This window comes from Coenobita brevimanus, chromosome 15 (genome assembly GCF_032717465.1).
Source record: "Coenobita brevimanus isolate Jiangsu-jjx chromosome 15, ASM3271746v2, whole genome shotgun sequence".
NCBI classification, from domain to species: domain Eukaryota; kingdom Metazoa; phylum Arthropoda; class Malacostraca; order Decapoda; family Coenobitidae; genus Coenobita; species Coenobita brevimanus.
The window spans coordinates 4,916,738-4,940,587 of record NC_136968.1 but is presented as its reverse complement, the minus strand read 5'-3'; the positions used below and the strand labels follow the sequence as shown (position 1 = coordinate 4,940,587).

Genomic DNA, 23,850 nt, shown 5'->3' with positions numbered 1-23,850 from the left:
TTTAAAGCTAAATTTGACTTATTGAGAAACACAGACAGGACCCCATGAGCGTAGCTCATTTCCTGTGTATCACAATTAGGTAAATACAATTAGGTAAATACACACACACACCTGAGAAGCTCATCTTCATTCTTCATATACACAGGTGCTCTCTCTCTCTCTCTCTCTCTCTCAAGATTCTAGAGGAGTGAATAATAATGCCAGTGCAAAGTATGCCTTTACTGTGATATAAGTATTTATAAAATAAGCAAAACACTGGAACATATTTAACCCCACCGTGGCCACCAGTGCTGAATGACGTTTAGCCGATAAATGGCTGCAGGCATCGTTTGAGCGCGACCAATAAAAAAAAGGCAAAAAATTTTGGGGAAGTGATTGAACGTTCTCAGTGTCTTCAGACTGACTTACACTACACTCCCATACATCCCATCAAGCAGTTCAGAGCCTGCTGCTGTGATAAGTGGATTTTTTTTGCTCATGGCCAGGCCCAGACAAGCAGAACTACACTCATTATCTCGACTCAGACAGAAAATATCATCTTTGTCCTCCTCTGCAAACCACACACAACTACCCTGTTTATGATTATGAATAAATACAGGCACAAATAAAAAAGACATGATAATATGAGAAAAATACACTTTTGTCTTGGTATCTTTACCTATTTGCTCAGGTTTGTTGTACTGGTTTGGATCATTCGATGCAGTGCAACTTGTAAAAAACTGTGAAAACTTTTGGGAAGTGAATGAACATCTGGGACATGAGACTGGCCTTCACTTCACACTCTCACACCTCAGTTCACCACCTGCTGCCATGCTGAGTGGATGTACGATTTTTTTCGCTCGCGGCCATGCCTAAACACACATAGTTATACCCATTATCTCAACCCAGATAGAAAATACCATCTTTCTCTTCCCTTGCGAAATACACACAACCACCCTGTTTACGATTATAAGTAAACACAGGCATAAACAAAAAAGACATGAAAAAAAAAAAAAAATTGGTATCAATACCTATCTGCTCAGGTTTGTTGCACTGTTCTGAATCATTTTACATATTCTTTGCCTTTTACAGGCATAGCAGGATAGAGTTGTGTGTTCACGTGATGCTTTCGTGGGTGAAAAAAACTTCCTTCCCTTCCTGCTAATCTGCTCGTGTGAGGTGTGAATGGCAGGTCATCTTGCATTTCAACCCTCACTGTCCAGCCTGTACACTCAAGGGATGACGTTTATCTCATTTAGGTCTGGAAACAGAAACTCTCGCCTCCCTTTTCCAAAAAATTCCACCACCTAGACTACAAAAATAAGTCAATACCACCATAAACACAATGAACACCAAAAAAGGGAAAAATAAATTCATAAAATATTTTTAAAATTCAAACCTCACATATTATGCACTGAAAAACATCAAAATACATATATCTAGAAATTTCACACCTTTTCAGCACCAATGACAATTTTTTTTTTTTTTTTATTTAAAAAAAAGTGCGATGTTGAATCACTGCAATACCTACGAGTGACTAGTATCAGCTGCCTAAATTTACGCAACTTCTGCGTTCAACTGCACGCCACAGGATGGGTCTCGGAAGCTGAATTTTGCACTGCGAGGTGCATCAGAACTTCCTCTTCAATATGGCAGGGAAAAAAAAATCAATTTTTGAATCTTCAGAAAATGGTCCCAGCGTCGGCGAGGGGCACACATAAAATTCTGGACCTACGGACATGGAGGGGTTAAAGAGGACAGCTGCAGTAGGCCGGTTGGCCCATGCAAGGCAGCTCCTTTTAAGTTTAGGTCTGCATACTGGAATACGCCATGTGACCTATCCTCCACGGTTAGTATTTTGTCCAACCTCCATTATTTCAATGACAGCTTGCAGGCGTTTTAGCACAGAGGCAACATGATCGTAGATTATGTGTGGTTTCCTGAGCATAAATTCCCATTGCCTTTGTGTATGCTAGAACAGGTTTGCTGATGTTCCTTCCACTTCCTGTTCCCAGGAATTGACAATATTTCCTTACGGTACATCTGGCCAGGCAACTGACATTTCCACAGCACACATAGGTTAAAATTTAAAAAGCAGACAAAGCAGGTTTGATCTTGAACCTCTCAAGACGTCAGCATGTTTGCCTGCGGGCTATTTAATGTCCACCTTCATACTTGCCTACACCCTTCTGCCACAATTTTTGCCAAACATTCCACTATATTTTGCCTCATCTTTACTTTCCAAGTCAAAGTATGCCAACAGTCATGATGATAATTACACACACACACACACACACACACACACACACACATGCACACACACATGCACACACACACACATGCACACACACACACATGCACACACACACACACACATATACTGTATACAGTAGGCTTGCACAGTGCGCAAGAGATTGGGCAGTCCACGACCTCGCGCACTGGGAATTCGGGTACTGGGAATATATAATCTTATGGGAATAATTACATATGGGTGGTACCCCCTCATACCTGGACATTTTTTGGCCCTTAGAGACATAATAAAGGTCATATTTTTCAGACACTGTACTACAGATATAGCTACAATAACAAAAATATGGGTAGTCACCTTAACAACAGTAGACAACAGGCCTGATGGATTTAAACAACAAGAGTTCTGACGCGCGGCAACGCACTTACAGTGTCCCCACCACCACCCCGGCTGCACCACGCTTGTTTAACGGTTGCCAATGTTGTATTATTCCAGGCTTTGACGAAGAAATTTACGGCCTGTTGAACGTTACATTTCTTTCAGAATGCAGCAACAGTCATTATGGTGGGGGTTGCAGGTATGTCAGGCAAAGCAGGTGAGTCAGGTGGGACTGTGAAGGTGGAGAGGGAGGCGGCTGGTGAGTCAGGTGGGGCAGTGGAGGACGGCGGTGGGCGAGTCAGGGGAGGTGGTGAGGGGAGGATCCTCCCTCTCCTCCTCGCTACTGCTCACATTTTCGGCAATTTCCTTCATCTCTTCTTGCTTGTTTGTTTCATTCCTCATCTTGTTATGGACGTATTGGCAATATAACAACTTGGTATTCACGAAATAAACATCATTATTATAGAAACTGGGTATCTATTCTAACCTACTGTTATTGCCGAAAACGTTATTATTGAAGCGGTTATTGGTGATATCTTATTGTAGACTCCTCTTGAGCACCTTCCCCATGAGCCTCTAGGTCACTATTGGCACGTTGTGTGGGGGGAGAGGTCACGTACTGATGGAAAATGGCGTTTTCAAGCCACTTCTTGCCTCTACCTCGTGTTTTGTGGGGAAAACTCGCTCATTCAAGGTTTTTCGTTATGATTTTTGGTCACTCGCGCACAATGCGATTCATGCACTGTGATGTCGCGCACTGTGCGAGCCTACTGTATATCTATATATACCGTATTTCGCGGCATATAAGACGCACTTTTTTGTCTCAAAGTTACCTTAAAATATCCCCATGCGTCCTGCACGTTAGACTAAGGTAGGTTAGTTAGGCTTCACTGAGAAGAAACTCTTATAAAGATGATCATCTCAATGCTTAGCAATCACAGGTGTTTTCTACAGTATGCAGACTTGATTTTATTTTTAAAAATAATATACACTAGTGTGTATATGCAGCAGATTTAAGAAACACGCGAGATCAGAAACACATAAAACTTTCGCGGGTTTGTTTACAGCTCAACTGGCTAACATCGTGAAGATATTTACCGGTTTAGCAATTTAACAGTTTAGCATCCGCACTATTCCAGCAAGCTAACGTACATGATCACTGGTGAACCGTCTGCTAACCTTCTGAAAGGCAATCATGACCACTTTGCTTGCCATCCATTCACTAACTAGCAAAGCAATCATACTGGAGAGATGCTGGCTAGTGAAACTGCCAAGTCATCAAAACAGACTTTCGTCACATATGGAAATTCAGTAACCCTAATTAGGTCAGTTACTTTTGTGACATTTTGTGAGTGTATATATGCAGCAGATATTAAAACATGCAAGTTCAAAAACACAAAGCATTCACGAGATTGTTTTCAGCTCAACTGGCCAATACCGTCAAGGGGTTTAGCGGTTTAGCAACTTAGCAGTTTAGTGTCTAGCGTACACCCTACTCTAGCAAGCTAACGAAGTTACAGCTTCACTTTTTCAGCCAAGTGAAGTACTTTAGCAATGTCTATGCAACTCAGGGCACACCCAATTACAGTATTTTGTTATGAAAATAGGATAAAATTCACTGAGTAGCATAACTGATGCAATATCTGAAATAGCAGTGCCTGACGGGCATTCGTATCAGCGTCCGCCATTTCTGTTGTATTCTTAGCAGACGAAGCGATCAGAATGATCGACAACGTTCACTCTCTGCATCTCTGCTGCCTAAGCAAAGCTCTCATGATCGGCAATGGGGATCATTTAGGCCGTAACGTCCAAATTTGTTAGGTTAGGTTAGGTTAGGTTGTAAAATCTTTTGCCATTTTGGACGTTACGGCCGAAACGACCAGAATCTTAAGGTGTAGGTGAGAGTTTGGTGTAGGTGTAGTTAAGGAAGTAGAAATGGGAAGAGTCAGGCTAGAGAACTAATAATCCGCTTATTATAATCCCTTCAGCCCAGCAATGTATTTTATAAGGTAGTTTATTCATGCTCGCCATATGATTTTATTCAGTTCAGGAAACATGTACTGAGGAGGTTAATGTGGGCTGTATCAAATGCCCCAAGTCTGAATATCGCCTGTGCTCAGTTAAAACGATTGCCAAGTTAAAATCGTATGGTGTGGTATAAGCAATTCAATGGATGGTACTGAAGACCATTTACTGTATGAAAGTGAGAGTGAAACAGTGATGATGACCGTGGTGATGACTTCCAGTGATGCTTCAGGACTCGGGGGAAGTAGTGATGAATTCTCAGGATTTGAAGACGAGTGAAATTTTCACCATGTCAGTAATATGAAGTGAATATAGGTTTTAGGTGATCATGACAGATGCAACCATGGAAAATTTAGGATCAATGGTGCTGTACACCTTTAGTCTTGCACTGACGATGTTTGGATGAATAAATTGTTTGAGGTGTTTCATATCCTTAAGTGATGATATTTATATTGAACAACCAAATACATTTTGATGATTTTTGGCATATAATAAAGCCACTGGTACGGACTGATGTAAATGTTTCAGAGGTGAGCGAATGTTGCATGTGGTGTGTACATGTGTGCGTGTGTGTGTGTGTGTACCATAGCGACTAGGAGGCAGCAGTGTTAAGACCAAAAATGGATGTTTTCACAGTACTCGAATGTTTTGAGATGGATATCTGTTTTTAGCAAATTCTGGTAAGAGAAATATGCATTTTTAATTGTTGATGCTGCAAGGAAAACAGCTGACAGTAAGGGAGTGATACTGGGAGAAGAGGGTTGAGCCAGTTGTCTAGCGCTTGGGATGCAGCAGTGTTGCTAAGAGATAGTTTCACCATTCTCAACATGTTTTGAGATGAATGTCTGTTTTTAGTAAATTGTGATCAGTGAAGAACGTATTTTTAACTGTTGATGCTGCAAGGGAAACATCGCTGACAGTGAGGAAGTGATACTGAGAGGAAGGGGTAGAGACTGCTGTCTAGCGACTGGGAGGCAGCAGTGTTACTAAGGTGTAACAATGGATGTTTTCACCATAGTATGTTTTGAAATGAATGTTTATAGTAAATTATGATCAGTGAAGCATGCATTTTTAATTGTTGATGCTGCAAGGCAAACATAGCTGACAGTGAAGGAGTGATACTGAGAGAAGAGAGTAAAAACAGCTGTCTATCCTGTTCCCTAGCAGCCTTGCTATATTGAACTTTGGTTGTAAAACATTGTAATTTGTGTATTTACAAGTGCTACCTTTTTATATTATTTGTGGAGGTAATTACAGGTTAGTTAGAGTGCATGATTAATGATGGTAGTAGTCTGATATTGTGCTTGAGTCAAGGCAATGTGAGGAAATTCTGTAACAGGTGTGGAATATGACGGGGTTCTTTTAGGATAAATGAACTGATGTGAACATTCATTGTATTTTATGTTTTCGTCAGTGAATGAAAGAATAGAGTTTATTGACTTCATTTGTGGTTTTAAATTCATAAAATATTAAAAACAGTGTTTATATCAGTTTACTGATACATATTTACCAACAAAGTTGAGATGGCCTCGTGGTTTGAAGTCACGTTTTGTTAAGACGGGGTTTTGTTTTCTCTTTTCCTGTATCATTCTTTGTACATAAAAGAAGAAACTAAAGGATGATGAGCAGTACTGAATAGATTCTGAAAGGTGAGTGTTGTATCTAAGTGATAGTGGCACATATCAGTCATGTTTTGTCATGAAGGGGCATTGTTTTCTTTTCCTGTACCATTCTTTGTATATAAAAAAAGAAACCAAAGGCTGATGATCAGTAATGAATAGATTCTGAAAGGTGAGTGTGTATCTGTGTGGTAATGGCTCTTATCAAGAAACCTTACTGCAGTCTTGGTTGGGGCAAACTTTTTTTTCACAGAACTGCCCTGCCAGAATTAGGGTGCGTCTTTCACAATGCTGCGTCTTACATGCCGCGAAATACGGTATATATATATATATATATATATATATATATATATATATATATATATGAGAGAGAGAGAGACAGAGACAGAGAGAGAGAGAGATAGAGAGGGAGGTGAGGAGTGACACTTGTCCAAAGGGAATGACCAGCCTTTCCGGGTCATATGGCTAAGACAGACAGGAGGTGACAGAAGGGGATGGGGGGGTACGGTTCATATGGACGAAGAGTTGGTGGAAAAATCTAAAAGGAAAAAGAAGTTCTCAGCTCAGTTCCCGAGTGTCCAGCTTTCATTGTCCATGACTGTACTGTACATCCAACACCTAAAAACATGACAGTGATCAGTACTCAGGCAACACAATAGTAATCACATGCAGACTGTCCATAAACTGAGACCGACACAAATGACAACCTTCCATTTCTATTACATTTTTTCTCTAGTATTATATGTAAATAAATCAATGTGGAGTCACATGGAGAGACAGACTGACAAATGAGGATATAAAGAAGCATTGTGGTGTAGATGTGGATGTGATAGGAAGCATTAGGAGAAACACACTGAGCTGGTTTGGCCATGTAGAGAAGATGGAGGGTGAGAGACTGATGGGGAGAGTGTATGTGAGTGAGGTGGAGGGGGGGAGAGGGAGGGGGAGGCCAAGGATGAGATGGAGGGATGGAGTGGAGAGGTATATGAGAGAGGGGGGTGTGAGTTGGGAGCAGGGCAGTGAAATGGTAGGGGACAGGGCGACGTGGAGGCGATTTGTTAGTGGCCACCCTGTATGGGATGAGGCATCTGGCAACAGATAAACAGAAATCAATAAATATCCTATTTTCAGTAAAGTAACACAAAAAACATGTAACAGGGTAATTCATGGTGATCTTACTTTTGCACTTTACATTGGGTTATCTGGTGATCAGTGGCATCCTTTTCCAGTTTGTGGGGGGCTCCTATATATACAGATGATAAAACAGACTTATATCTAAATGGGACAAAGCAAACCACCACTGGCATAGCAAATGGCATCAAACAAGGCTGCAATGCATTAACATTCTTATTCCTATTAATAACATATGAAATAATAGACTAGAAGCAGCAAATGTAGGATTCAAGAATGAATATTTCAAAGTACACTCAACCCCCGGCTATCACTCTCAATTGGTCCCGCTATGGCTGCGCTATAGCTGAAACCGTGAGAGCTGAATTGAAGAATTTATGGTAATAATTCTAATTGGTGCCATGACCTTAATATTTACCCCTAAGATACCATTTTTGTACCACATATTAACATATAATAGTTTAAAAATCTGTCTATATATCTATCTATTGCCAGACGCCTCAATCCCGTTTGGGGTGGCCACAAACAAGTTGCCTCCAAGTCGCCCTGTCCCCCCCCCATTTCACTGCCCTGCTCCCAACGCACACACCCCTCTCTCATATACCTCTCCATCCCATCCCTCCATCTCATCCTTGGCCTCCCCCTCCCTCTTCCCCCCTCCACCTCATCCTTGGCCTCCCCCTCCCTCTTCCCCCCTCCACCTCATCCTTGGCCTCCCCCTCCCTCTTCCCCCCTCCACCTCATCCTTGGCCTCCCCCTCCCTCTTCCCCCCTCCACCTCACTCACATACACTCTTCGTCAGTCTTTCACCCTCCATTTTCTCCACATGGCCAAACCACCTCAGTGTGTTCCTCATAACGCTTCCTATCACATCCACATCCACACCACAACGTTCCTTTATATCCTCATTCGTCAGCCTGTCTCTCCATGTCACTCCAAAGGCTCCTCTCAAATAACTCATTTCCACTGCTCTCACTCTTGACTCGTGTCCTTCCAACAACGTCCAAGCTTCACTTCCATACGTTAGAGTTGGTATCACAATACTGTCATGTAGTACCTTTTTCACTTCCATGCTCACTTCCCTGTTTCTTATCAATGCTTTCAAAGAACCAGCAACCTTTCTTCCATGCTGTACCCTTTCAAGCACTTCACCCTCCAAACCTCCATCCTTACTCATCACACTACTCGAGTACTTAAACGTACTCACATTTTCCAATTCCTCACCATCCAGCCTTGCTGTACATTCACTGACTTCATCCCTCTCAAAGACCATCACTTTACTCTTCCCTACATTCACCTTTAGATTCCATTTCTTACACACTCTCCCAAACTCATCCACCAAGCCTTGCAGCTCCCCTTCGTCTTCACTCAACAACACAGTATCATCTGCAAACAACAGTACAGGGAGTTTCCAAACACTATGCTCTCTCACCAGGGCCACTCCACCATCCACTACCCTACCTTGCACCTCTTTTATTACCCCATCCATGTACAGACTGAACAACCATGGAGACATGACACATCCCTGTTTCAACCCAACTTTGAAAGAGAAAAATTCACTTAGTTCACCATCCACACACACTGCAGCCTTTGCACCATCGTACATACTCTTCACAGCATTCAACAACTTCCCATCTACTCCATATATTCTTAACACTTTCCACAATCCTTATCTATCCACCCTGTCATATGCTTTCTCCAAATCCATGAAAGCCGCATACAACTTCTTTCCCTTCTCTAGAAACTTTTCCACTAAAGATCTAAGAATGAATATCTGATCTACACAACCTCTTCCCTTCCTAAAGCCTCCCTGTTCTTCTCCAACTAATTTCTCTGTTCTTTCTCTAACTCTGTCAATAAGTATCCTACCTTACACTTTTCCTATTATACTAAGAAGACAAATGCCCCTATGATTACCACACACTTCTTTTTCCCCGTTTCCTTTGTACAAGGGAATAATTATACCTGACTTCCAATCCTCTGGGACTCTACCTTCCTCCCAGGTCAATCTGCACATCTTCCACATCCATTCTACTACTATCTCTCCCCCATGCTTCAGCATTTCAGGACACACTCCATCAATTCCTTTGGTTTTCCCCAATTGAACTTTCTTCATTGCTTCCACAACTTCTATCCTACTGATTTCTTCCTGTCTTCTCACCTCCCTCATTCTCCCAGCCATTCCCCAGCCACTTATATTCGCATTACTTCCATCCTCTATGTTCAACAATTCCTTAAGTGTTCTCTCCATCTGCTCACTTTTTCTACCTTCTCCACTAGTAATCTACCATTTTTATCTTTCACTCCCCTGCTAACTTCACTTCCACCCTGTCTTACTCTTTTCACCTCTTACCAGAACATTTTCTTACAGTCCCTCCACTTTACACTCAAATTCCTTCCAAATTCCTCATCCACTCTCTTCTTACTCTCTCTTACTAATCTTTTCACCTCTCTCTTTCTTTCTACATATAACTCTCTCTTCCACCTCTCAACTTTTTCCACGCCCCTATTTCTCATCCATTCATTGTATGCTTTCTTCTTTTGTGCCACAGCCTGTCTCACCTCTTCAGTCCACCACGCTCTTCCTTGCACCCCCCTCCGTCTTCTCTTCCTTCCACACACCACATCACATGCTGCACATATTTCTTCTGTAAATATCCTACACACACCTTCCACGTCTCCCATCTGCTCCAATTCATATTTGCCCATGTTTTATGATGTGATCACGATTCTTATAAATACCTCTCACAGTTGATTCACTGATGTTATATTTCTTCCCCACACTTCACTTGGTCTGACCATTGTCTATAAGTTTCACATTTCCAGATTATCTGCATAACTTAGCTTCTTCCTCTTCTTTATTTCCCTGCCAGGTGCCGCAGCATTATGTTGGGTGATGGTAGGGGGACAGGGAGGGGGTACGTTGGCCATGGTCATATCACAAAAAAGGTTATTGTTCTCGCTATCTCTGTTCACGGTCTGAGAGTGTGCACTTGAATGGTTTGGCAGGCATGAGACTCGGTTGGGTGGCCAATCAGCGCTCAGCTGGCGCTGACGTCACATGACCAATCACGGAATGAATCTTTTTTTGGCTAGGCAGAGCTCCAGAGCCCGGCCTTTTTGAAATTTTCAAACATTTCCGGTGTGTGATAGCAGGCATTTAGTGCGTGATAAAAGTATTTGGATATTTCTTTTATGCAGGCGTGATAACGAGATACGCTATAGCAGAACCTGTGATAGCCAAGGGTTGAGTGTACCAGTAATATATTACGCTGATGATGAACTATGGTTGTACAAATCTAAACTGGTGGCTAGGGTGGGGCATGAACCTCTGCACATTGTTGCCATGTTTTCCATACCTGTGATGCCTCACTCTCTCTCGCTCTCCCCTGGGGGGAGATTTGTATCACCCTGGGGAATTTTGTTTCTTTTATGAGAGACTGTTATAAATCTGTGCTTTCCTTTCTTTATTTTGTTTTTATTATACTGGTACCTAATTGTTTTCCTTCCCTCCCTTCCTCCACCTCTCCCTCAGCTTGACAATGCACTCAACACTGCCCCTGGCCTGCCTTCTCTCTCTCTCTCTCTCTCTCTCTCTCTCTCTCTCTCTCTCTCTCTCTCTCTCTCTCTCTCTCTCCTTGGGGGAGATATGCATCACCCTAGGGAATTTTGATTCTTTTCTGAGTGACTGTTATAAACTTGTGTTTTTATTTCTTTATTTTGTTTTTATTATGATACAACTATTTATATTTTAAAATATTTATCATTGTTTTACATACGGCGCCAGATGACCTCGCTGTTGCGGTGCCATGATTTGTTTTCATTCAGTCACTCTCTCCCTCCTTCCTTCCCTCCTGGGACTGGGTCTGTGTGAGTGTTGCCGCTCACAAGGGGTTAATGTATATATACTGTATATATATATATATATATACATATTTTTTACTAAGAAACTGGCATATTTTTACTTATATTCCTCCACATTATCTTTTAATCATGATTGTGACATTATTACCCACCCCAGAAATACGATAAAAGCCAAGTGACTACATTTTTTTAGCAACACTGTAAAATGTTTATGCCACATTTCTGTATTGCCGTATACATATTTCATTCATAATAAGTTTACTGTTCTCTCATATTTATAATACACACGTTAACATTGTATTCATGTGTTTATCTTATTTGTGATGCCTTTTACATATATAACAGCTGTTTCACATCGAGGGTTTGGGAAACATACCAACACTGTACAGAGGTTTGTGCCCCACCCTAGCCACCAGTTTAGAGTAGAACCACCATGTTGTCTCATTCAGTGGAGGATGCAGAGAAGAGCATTATAATTATTCAAGAGGCAGCAGAGAGTTATGGATTGAGGATAAACAAAAAGCAAAACTAATTATATACAATAACAAGGAACCACCACCAAGCACTGAAAACATCCAACTAAACCATTACCTATTTAGGAGTCAAAATCACAAACAAGAAAAAATGCTTTCCAGAGAATAAAAGGCAAAGTTTAAACACAGCAAATCAGTTGATATGACGTACAGTGTTGTTGTAAGGTGTTGCAACAGGCATATGACAGGAAAAAGTTTTTGGAAAGGACTAGCACTGCCAACATTACTGTATGCAGCAGAGGTTGTAGAGTTTACAAAAGATGAAATAACAAAACTACAGTATAGTGAAAACTCAGTATATAGGGCATTATTACAAGTTCCCACATATACAGCAAACTGTGCCTTAAGAGGAGAGATTGGAGCCACTTCAAGTGGAGCTAGAGAAAGGAAAATGAAAATACTGTTTACAAAGCATTTAATAAAGTGGACAGAGATGAACATGTTAGGAAAATCTTTATAAAAGAGTCTGAAAATGAAAAAACAAAAAGATATATGAATGAACTAAACATGAGTGATAATAACAGAATAACCAAAGAGAAAATTAACCCCTACACGCCGGGGGTTTTCCGATGTTGCACGCTCCTCCCTATGGGGGATATCCATGACGGGAAAAAAATACCATTACTTTAAACCCTAATATCTCCCAACCTATAACAGCTACAGAAAAAATGAAAGATACATAAAAATCACCAACTCCTCCTCTTTCAAATGAAAGTATCCCCACATCTCTAGGTGGTCCCGTCGATGAGTAAGGATAAGTTAAAGTTCAAAGGGTAGTGGAAAGATGCCTGTGGCTATACACGTCAACCGGTGTTGCTCCACGCCCAAAATCGTGACTGCTATACACATCAGCCGGCGGTTAGGGGTTAAGGATAGAGTATGGAAAGGCAACACAGCAAAGTAGAGAGCAGAAACACAAACAAAATCAACACTTAATATATATGAAAAGGACTAGAAATGCATAAGAGGAGGAAAGTTAGATTAACAACACGATACATACGAAAATACTTGTAAGAGCTAGAACAAACGCACTCACTCTAAACTGGAGAAATAGGTTTCTAAGAAAAACAGAGGAATGTCCACACTGTACCTCAGAAGAAGAAGCACCCGAACACTTCCTATTGGACTGTACTGAATACAGTGACATAGGACGAAATTATCAGGTCATAAAAAACATTCAGAGTAGAAGAAGAGAAGACAGAATAGCAAACATGCTAGCATTTGACATTTATAATTGTGAAGATACTGAAATCAGTAATACTGAAATCAGTAAGGGTTTCATCAAAAGAATCTGGACAAAATGAAACAATAAACACAAAGAATTACACTGGTAATTATTTCCTCCCCGGAAAACAACTAACTAAAAAAACAAACAAGAAGCTTCGGACAAGGACTGACCAAACGATGACGACCCAGGACCAGACAAAGGACTTGGTAATGGGTGCATGGAATGTAAGAGGAGCGAATGATGAGGTGAAAGAGAGATTGTCCAGGTGCTTGAGGGTGCAAAAGTGGATGTATGTGGAATAACTGAAACAAAATGGGGAGGAGAAAGTGTGAGAGAATGGGAGTATGGATGGGGTATATGTGCAGGAGTAGGTGAGAATGAGAGGGCAAAGGAAGGAGTATGTATAATTGAGAGTAAAAGATGGAAGAAGAGCATAAGACAGTATGGATCAGTTGGGTCAAGGATTGTGTGGGTACAGTTGAAAGTTGAAATACAAATGTGGGCGATTGTGTGTGTGTATGCGCCAACGCAAGATCGTGCTAGAAAAGTGAGAGAAGAGTTCTGGACAAATAGAAGTGTGCATGGAAAAGTTTGGAAGGAATGAGAGAGTGTTGTTGATCGGTGATAAGAATGGTAAAGTTGGGAATGTGAAGGTGGATGGAATTGTTGGTGAGTGGGGTGTGCCTGCTGAGACAGATGAAAATGGGAGTGCATTAGTGGACATTTGTGCTGGGAGGGGGTTGGTGATTGCCAATACCCTCTTCAGGCATAAAATGATCCACAGGTATATATGGCGACTGATGAGTAGGGTGGGTGGTGAACTGAATGAAAGGAAGGCAATGATTGATTATGTGTGTGTGGATGAAAGGATGCGAAGATGTGTAATGGATGCAAGAGCTTATAGAGGTTGGGGGAGTGGACTTTCTGACCACTACTTGGTGGTGGCCAGAATTAGGATTCAAGTAAGATGCAGGAATAGAAGAAGGGAAAGACGAGGGGAAGGAGTAGTTGCATGGAGAGTGGAAAGGTTACAAGAGGATGAGAAAAAGGCAGAGTATAAGAGAGAAGTGGAGGAACGATTGGGCAAATATGAATTGGAGCAGATGGGAGACGTGGAAGGTGTGTGTAGGATATTTACAGAAGAAATATGTGCAGCATGTGATGTGGTGTGTGGAAGGAAGAGAAGACGGAGGGGGGTGGAAGGAAGAGCGTGGTGGACGGAAGAGATGAGACAGGCTGTGGCACAAAAGAAGAAAGCATACAATGAATGGATGAGAAATAGGGGCGTGGAAGAAGTTGAGAGGTGGAAGAGATAGTTATATGTAGAAAGAAAGAGAGAGGTGAAAAGATTAGTAAGAGAGAGTAAGAAGAGAGTGGATGAGGAATTTGGAAGGAATTTGAGTGTAAAGTGGAGGGACTGTAAGAAAAAGTTCTGGAAAGAGGTGAAAAGAGTAAGACAGGGGGGAAGTGAAGTTAGCAGGGGAGTGAAAGATAAAAATGGTAGATTACTAGTGGAGAAGGGAGAAAAAGTGAGCAGATGGAAAGAACACTTAAAAGGAATTGTTGAACATAGAGGATGGAAGTAATGCAAGTATAAGTGGCTGGGGAATGGCTGGGAGAAGGAGGGAGGTGAGAAGACAGGAAGAAATCAGTAGGATAGAAGTTGTGGAAGCAATGAAGAAAGTTCAATAGGGGAAAGCCCCAGGAATTGATGGAGTGTGTGGTGAAATGCTGAAGCATGGGGGAGAGATTGTAGTAGAATGGATGTGGAAGATGTGCAGATTGGCCTGGGAGGAAGGTAGAGTCCAGGAGGATTGGAAGTCAGGTATAATTATTCCCTTGTACAAAGGAAAAGGGGAAAAAGAAGTGTGTGGTAATCATAGGGGCATTTGTCTTCTTAGTATAATAGGAAAAGTGTATGGTAGGATACTTATTGACAGAGTTAGAGAAAGAACAGAGAAATTAGTTGGAGAAGAACAGGGAGGCTTTAGGAAGGGAAGAGTTTGTGTAGATCAGATATTCATTCGTAGATATTTAGTGGAAAAGTTTCTAGAGAAGGGAAAGAAGTTGTATGCGGCTCTCATGGATTTGGAGAAAGCATATGACAGGGTGGATAGACAAGGATTGTGGAAAGTGTTAAGAATATATGGAGTAGATGGGAAGTTGTTGAATGCTGTGAAGAGTATGTACAATGGTGCGAAGGCTGCAGTGTGTGTGGATGGTGAACTAAGTGAATTTTTCTCTTTGAAAGTTGGGTTGAAACAGGGATGTGTCATGTCTCCATGGTTGTTCAATCTGTACATGGATGGGGTAATGAAAGAGGTACAAGGTAGGATAGTGGATGTTGGAGTGGCCCTAGTGAGAGAGGATAGTGTTTGGAAACTTCCTGTACTGTTGTTTGCAGATGATACTGTGTTGTCGAGTGAAGATGAAGGGGAGCTGCAAGGCTTGGTGGATGAGTTTGGGAGAGTGTGAAAGAAACGGAATCTAAAGGTGAATGTAGGGAAGAGTAAAGTGATGGTCTCTGAGAGAGGTGAAGTCAGTGAATGTACAGCGAGGTTGGATGGTGAGGAATTGGAAAATGTGAGTACGTTTAAATACTTGGGTAGTGTGATGAGTAAGGATGGAGGTTTGGAGGATGAAGTGCTTGAAAGGGTACAGCAGGGAAGAAAGGTTGCTGGTTCTTTGAAAGCAGTGATAAGAAACAGGGAAGTGAGCATGGAAGTGAAAAAGTTACTACATGACAGTATTGTGATACCAACTCTAACGTATGGAAGTGAAGCTTGGACGTTGTTGGAAGGACACAAGTCAAGAGTGAGAGCAGTGGAAATGAGTTATTTAAGAGGAGCCTGTGGAGTCACATGGAGAGACAGGCTGACGAATGAGGATATAAAGGAGCATTGTAGTGTGGATGCGGATGTGATAGGAAGTGTTATGAGGAGCACACTGAGGTGGTTTGGACATGTGGAGAGGATGGAGGGTGAAAGACTGATGAAGAAAGTGTATGTGAGTGAGGTGGAGGGGGGAAGAGGGAGGGGGAGGCCGAGGATGAGATGGAGGGATGGGATGGAGAGGTATACGAGAGAGAGGGGTGTGAGTTGGGAGCAGGGCAGTGAAATGGTGGGGGACAGGGTGACTTGGAGGCGATTTGTTTGTGGCCACCCCAAACGGGATTGAGGCATCTGGCAATAGAAAGATAGATAGATAGATAGAATGAGGGACTTTCAGGTGTCGTCAGCTACCTAGCTGGTGAGCCCTAACTCAGTCCTAGACCTGAAAAGCAACGTAATTATTGTGACTATTATATATGTCTGGATAAACTTACAAGAGTTAGCAACACTACAGACCATTAAAGTCACTAAAATATTCAATCATAAAAAATATCGTAGCTATGAATGTGTACTTTTGACTGGCTATTTTGCATATGCGTACACTGGGCCTCCATCCGGCAATCCCTTACACACAGTCATTTGGTTGTGTTACTGATGAGTTCAGTGCAATTGGCTTTCATATCTACATTTGTATTGTCTTTCTGAGTAAGAATGGTGCTTTCTTGATGCTTGTCATAGCCTTAGTTTTCTGAAATTTAATATATGCCAAATAACGCCACTTGACATCTGTTTCGATACGTCATAGGCGACCGTTCCCATGGTGCAATAAAACATAGCTCACTTTTCGATCGCTCTTGATGAAGGCAGATGTGCATACGGTTCATTTACTGGTACTAGATCGTTGTGGAGATTAACCAAGGTTTTGAAGTCCATCATTTATGTGATTCATATGATGTACATTGATTTATACACTGAGAAAAATAAAAGTTACAAGTTAGCCTAGAGCGTGTGCTGATACATAAGCGTGATTAAACTATATCCTTCACTATGAGTACATAAATCATTTTATTCTTTATTCCAATGACTTTGTTCAGCTCAGGGGAGACTGAACTGGATGATGATACAGCTTCATCCCCTTCAGTACGAGTATTCTAAATGGAGAAATCGTTTGGCAGCAAGAAGAAAACTATATCATCAGACTGAAAAAGTTAGGCTTTTGACATCACTTTCTCATTCAGAGGCTCAGAGGCTTACCCAATCATCATCTGATACTTGTTTTAAGATTTATTTTACCATCCCTTCCAAAAACTGAAGGAAACATACATGATTCTAAATGGCACTGGAAGCTTGGTACGACTTGTATCAATATTTCACATTAATATCCTCTAGTACGTTAAATGATACAGACTGTCGATGTTAAAATATACAGATATTTTGTTTCTACCCCCCTGGGGGTAGGGGGGTTTCAAGAATACTCCCCCAGTATCCCTGCTTGTCGTAAAAGGCGACTAAAAGGGTTGGCGGAGGGTTAGTGCCCCTCCCCGGAAAACAACTAACTAAAAAAACAAACAAGAAGCCTCGGACAAGGACTGACCAAACGATGACGACCCAGGACCGGACAAAGGACTTGGTAATGAGTACATGGAATGTAAGAGGAGCGAATGATGAGGTGAAAGAGAGAGAGATTGTCCAGGTGCTTGAGGGTGCGAAAGTGGATGTATGTGGAATAACTGAAACAAAATGGAGGTATGTGAGCGAGGTGGAGGGGGGAAGAGGGAGGGGGAGGCTGAGGATGAGATGGAGGGATGGGGTGGAGAGGTATATGAGAGAGGGGGGTGTGAGTTGGGAGCAGGGCAGTGAAATGGCGGGGGACAGGGCGACTTGGAGGCGATTTGTTTGTGGCCACCCCAAACGGGATTGAGGCATCTGGCAATAGATAGATAGATTGTTTCCTCAGTTTTCGTATTGTAAATCAACATTAAGATGGCAACTTTTTGCTGAGATGTCTATTAAATGCAAGGTATTACAATTAAAACTCAGCCAGGTACAATACTGTCACAATACTGTCATGTTGTAACTTTTTCACTTCCATGCTCACTTCCCTGCTTCTTATCACTGCTTTCAAGGAACCAGCAACCTTTCTTCCCTGCTGTACCCTTTCAAGCACTTCACCCTCCAAACCTCCATCCTTAACCATCACACTACCCAAGTACTTAAACGTACTCACATTTTCCAATTCCTCACCATCCAACCTCGCTGTACATTCACTGACTTCACCTCTCTCAAAGACCATCACTTTACTCTTCCCTAAATTCACCTTTAGATTCCGTTTCTTACACACTCTCCCAAACTCATCCACCAAGCCTTGCAGCTCTCCTTCGTCTTCACTCAACAACACAGTATCATCTGCAAACAACAGTACAGGGAGTTTCCAAACACTACCCTCTCTCACCAGGGCCACTCCAACATCCACTACCCTACCTTGTACCTCTTTCATTACCCCATCCATGTACAGATTGAACAACCATGGAGACATGACACATCCCTGTTTCAACACAACCTTCAAAGAGAAAAATTCACTCAATTCACCATCCACACACACTGCAGCCTTAGCAACATCATACATACTCTTCACAGCATTCAACAACTTCCCATCTACTCCATATATTCTTAATACTTTCCACAATCCTTGTTTATCCACCCTGTCATATGCTTTCTCCAAATCCATGAAAGCCGCATACAACTTCTTTCCCTTCTCTAGAAACTTTTCCACTAAAGATAATACAAGGCCTGTCAGTACAAAAGTTGATATTAATAATGTATTATAGGCAGGCCTTAATATACCGGTATATAAGAGATCGGCTACAATGTCCAGCATATCAAATAAAAATTATGCAAAGTGTACTTGTAACAGCTTGACACTTCGGTATCGAGTCTACGATTATAAATTCTAAAATTATGAAAAGAAAGATCATTCTTACTGGTTATGATTTTTCTAAGTAATATTTGAGTCATTTCAATGGCATATGCCAATACTGTATCTCACGGTTAGACATTGGAGTACAAATAATCCACAGCTATTACAAGCATGGCAACCTACAAAAGACTAGTGTAGGACCAGGTTTGGAATGACTCACCACTCTTAAAGTCCCTCATTGTGGTGAAGTACAAATCTTACATCATCCGTGAGGTACACAGCGAGGAATATCTGTCTCTCTATCTATAGCCCGACGCCCTAATCCCGCGTAGGGTGTCCGCAGACAAAACACCTCCAAGTCGCTCTGTCACCCGCCATTTGACCACTCTCCCCCCAACTCACTCTCCCCTCCCTCATATACCTCTCAACTCCATCCCTCCCACCTCATTCTCAGTCTACCCCTCCCTCCCCCTCACCTACATACACCCTCTTAGTCTTTCATTCTCCATTCTCTCCACATGTCCAAATCACCTCAGTGTATTTCTCCTAATCTTCTCAACCATATCCACATCCACCCACAACATTCCTTCACTTCTTCATTTGTCAACCTGTCCCTCCATGTCACTCCACAAGCTCCTCTCAAGAAACTCATTTCCACTGCTCTCACTCTCGACTTGTTCCCCTCTTGCAAGGTCCACGCCTCGCTTCCATACGTCAGGGTAGGGATCACAATACTATCTTGCAGTGACTTCTTCTTAACTTCCATACTCACCTCCCTATTTCTCATCACTGCTTTCAGTGAACCAACAACCTTCCTTCCCTGCTGTACCCTTTCACGCACTTCATCCCCCAAAGTTCCATCCTTACTCGTCACACTACCCAAGTACTTGAATGCACTCACATTCTCTATATCCTCACCATCCAACCTCACTGTACATTCTGTGACTTCATTCCTTTCAAACTTACATTAACTTTCAGATTCCTCTTCCTACACACTGTCCCAAATTCATTCACCAAACCTTGCAACTCCCATTCATCTTCACTCAACAATACTGTATCATCAGCAAACAGCAACACCGGAATCTTCCAAATCTCACCCTCATTCATTAGAGCCACCCCCACATCCACTGCCCTACCTTGCACCTCCTTTACAACCCCATCCATGTATATATTAAACAGCCATGGAGACATCACACAACCCTGTTTCTGTCCCACATTGAGATCAAAGAACTCACTCAGCTCACCATCCACTCGCACCGTAGTCCTAGCTCCCTCGTACATACTCTTAACAGCACTCGGCAATTTCCCCTCCACTCCATATATTCTTAATACCTTCCACATACCTTGTCTATCTATTCTGTAATAAGCTTTCTCCAAGTCCATGAAGGCAGCATACACTTTCCTTCCCTTCTCTAGATACTCCTCCACTAAACATCTTAGAACAAATATCTGATCTACACACCCTTTTCCCTTCCTAAATCCCCCTTGTTCTTCTCCAACTAGCTCCTCTGTTATATGCCTAATCCTATCAGTGAGTACCGGGTATTCTACCATATATTTTTCTAGTCACACTAAGAAGGCAAATACCCCAATGGTTACTGCATACTTCTCTCTCCCCTTTTCCTTTGTATAAAGGAACAATTATACCTGATTTCCAGTCCTCTGGAACCCTTCCCTCTTCCCAAGCCAATCTACATAACTTCCATATCAACTCCACAACAATCTCACCCCCATACCTCAGCATTTCACCACACACTCCATCAATTCCTGGGGCTTTTCCCATCTTGATCTTCTTCATTGCTTCCACTATTTCTGCCCTACTGATCTCTTCCTCCCTCCTCTCATCTCTTCTTCTCCCAGCCATTCCCCAACCACTTATACTCGAACTGCTGTCACTCTCTACATTCAACAAATCCTCAAAGTGCTCCTTCCATCTCCTCAATATCTCTTTCTTTTCCACCAGCAATCTATTATTCCTAGCTTTCACTCCCCTACTACTGTATTACCCCTTTCACACTGCCTTACTTTCTTTACCCCCTTTCCAAAAAATTTCTTACCGGTACTCTCCCTCCATTTCACAGATTCCTCCCAAACTCTTCATCCACTTTCTTCTTACTCTCCTTCACCAACCTCTTCACCTCCCTTCTCCTGCTCACATATAACTCTCTCTCATCTTCTCCCCTACCTCTACTCACTAGCCATTCACTATATGCCTTCTTTTGTTCCACAGCTCATTTCACCTCATCATTCCACCATACTGTCTCTTGCACACCCCTGCATCTCCTCCTCACTCCACAAACCACCTCACACGCTGCGCCTATCTCTTCCGTGAATATCTTACATACGTCTTCCACCCCTTCCATCTGCTCTAACTCATACCTTCCCAATCTTTCTTCCACTATGCTCTTATACTCTCCCATTTTCTCACTGTCTAGCAATTTCTCCACTCTTCTCATAGGAGCTGTTTCCTCCTGTCTTCCCCTTTGTCTTTTCAACCATTTTCTTTGTAGCTTTACCTTGGCCATCACTAAGTGATGGTCCAAGACTCCATTCCCCCACCCTCTCCACACTCTTGCATCCAACACTTGTCTTCTCATCCGCTCATCCACACACACATGGTCTATCTTTGCCTTTCGTTCAAGTTCACCATCCATCCTCCTCATTACTCTCCATAGATACCGGTGGATCATCTTATGATGAAAGTAGGTGATAGCTATTGCCAACCCCTTACCAGCACAGATGTCCATCAAAGCACTACCATTCCCATCTACTTCAGCAAAAACACTCTCTCACTCCTCTCAAACTTGTCCATACATGCTTCAACTCTCGCCCAAAACTCATCTTTCACTCTTGCCACTCAGTCCTCTGTCTAAGCATATGCACACACAATCGCCCACGCTTGTATACCTACTTCCACCCACACCCATACAATCCTTGCACCCACTGTTCCATACTCTCTTAAGCCGCATTTTGGCGGACCAAGCTACAGCTTCGGATTCGAAGCTCGTCTAGGGGCGCTTGGTTTCTGTCCGCCAAAACAGAAAGCCGAAAAATTACACTTGCCGATTGTAGTGTAAACAGACCACAATCTCTTCTTAACATGAACTGGTCATTTTCCATAGAGCACAGGACAAGTATTTTACCACCATAAATGTGCATTTAGACCGAAAAACCTATGATGAAAAACCCGCTCACTTAAAAACTTATAAAAGGGTGGGAAAAAAAGTACACAGCTGTGTTGAACTTAACAATTACCTGTTGCTTTACAATTTTTTTTCCTTACTTTAAGCATGGATCTTCAACACAGGACAAGTATTTTACCACCATAAATGGGAATCTTTACTTTCAACCAGCCGGCCTTCTAGGCTTTTCCACGCTACTTTTTGGCCTAAGCTACCAAAATTAGGGGTGGGGGTGGGGGTTCTCTATAACATTTCTGTTGCAAATTTTTTTTACTGAACTTCTCCAGGTTAGGTTAAGATTGGTTGGTTGTTTTCAAGAGTAAAATAAAAATAATTTGCGACGGAAATGCCAGAAAAGAAAAGTGCCTTAGAATGGTCGGAAATAGTGGAAAATGATAGTTAAAAGTTGTAAAATAGGGATGGTTGAAACTATAAATTTACCTATAAATGTGCATTTGCAACCAGTGTTAAGATGAAAACCCGCCTCACTTAAAAATTTCAAAAGAAAGAAAAAAATACACAACTGTTTTGAACTAAACAATTACCTGATGCTTTACCCAGGTTTTTCTCTTTTACCATGTTAATAATTGGAGTGAATTCCCCTTCCTGTCCTTTTTTTATATCTACCAAACTTTTGGTGTTTTCATTAGACGTCCACCCAGCCATAACAATGTTTCGCCTATTCTTACCTGTACTTTCATTCTAGAGATTACAGCAGACCTGCATTAGGCAAGACCATCACAGAGTTTCTACAAATCAAAATTGTTTTTCATTCCCCTGCAAGAGTGGAAATATCTCGAGAATTAACCTGCTTGATGTGATATTAATTCACAATTCACAGTCTGCCCTTTTAATTATATCAACTGAACCTCTATATGATTATGTCGTTGGTATTTGTCACCAGCAACCAGATGTAAGTATGGATAATTTCATGATATATTTACTTGTCATTGCTGGCCATTGTGAATTGCTACACCAGAGTCTTCTCCTTCTTGTTTGTCCACCAAGACTGCTCCCAATCACGCTTCGGTGAGATACGAAGACGCGCTTGGTTTCTATGGCCTTGGATTGGGCCGAGCTTCGTATCCTTTGGTCCGCCAAAACGGAGTAGCTTGGTTTCACCGTAGACCAGCTTCGAATCCGATCCGCCGCTTGGTCCGCCAAAATACAGCATTATATTCTCCTTCCACTTCTTGCTTATCATCAGACATACTCCCTCTCATGCCCTCTCATTCTCATTAACTCCTGCACATATTCCTAAACCGTATCCCCATTCTCTCACCCTTTCACCTTACCATTTAGTTTTAGTCAATCCACATACAGTATATCCATTCTTGCATCCTCAAGCACCTGCAAAATCTCTCTTTCACTCCTCTCACATTCCATGTCCCCACCCTCAGAATGTCCTTTGTCCGTTCCTTAGTCGTCAACGTATGGTCCGTACTTTAGTAAAAAAAAATAATAATAATAATAATAATGAAAATGTAAGAAAAAAATAAACACAAGAAATGGGAGCCGTTATACAGGCTTATCCCACGCCTACCACAGGACTGGACTGAGAAGACATCAGGAGAAAACTAAGAAACCCTCCAAACAGGGAGAAGAATATGAAAATGTACCCCACCTTGTATTAGATGGCTACCTGTACAGATAGCCTTGTGTTCTGATTCAAAAGTCAGGGTTTATGTCAACGCAGGTCACACACTCCAGTCACCTGCCACCCCGTCCCCCAGTTCAGTTCAGTTCAGTTGATAGGTGAGGAGTATTGCCTTTTCATCGGCACTCCTCTTGTCAATTAATTTTTCTAGTTTATTATTTTTCTTGTATTTAGTTCGTGTTTTGCTCGTGTGTCTTTTGTTTTATTTTGTTTTGTATTTTTTTTTCGCTTTGATGTCGCCTCCAAGCCTTTCCTTCT

General features: G+C 41.9%; 1 protein-coding gene across 1 annotated transcript in view; it reads right to left on the bottom strand.

Moving 5' to 3' along the window:
* LOC145390612 (uncharacterized) overlaps nt 1–23,628 on the bottom strand; it is a 58,521-nt gene extending 34,893 nt beyond the window's left edge. The window contains exon 1 of the mRNA XM_080265413.1: nt 23,560–23,628. The gene's annotated coding sequence lies outside the window, so the exon portion shown is untranslated. The remainder of the gene's footprint in view (nt 1–23,559) is intronic.
* Nucleotides 23,629–23,850: the final 222 nt, after the last annotated feature.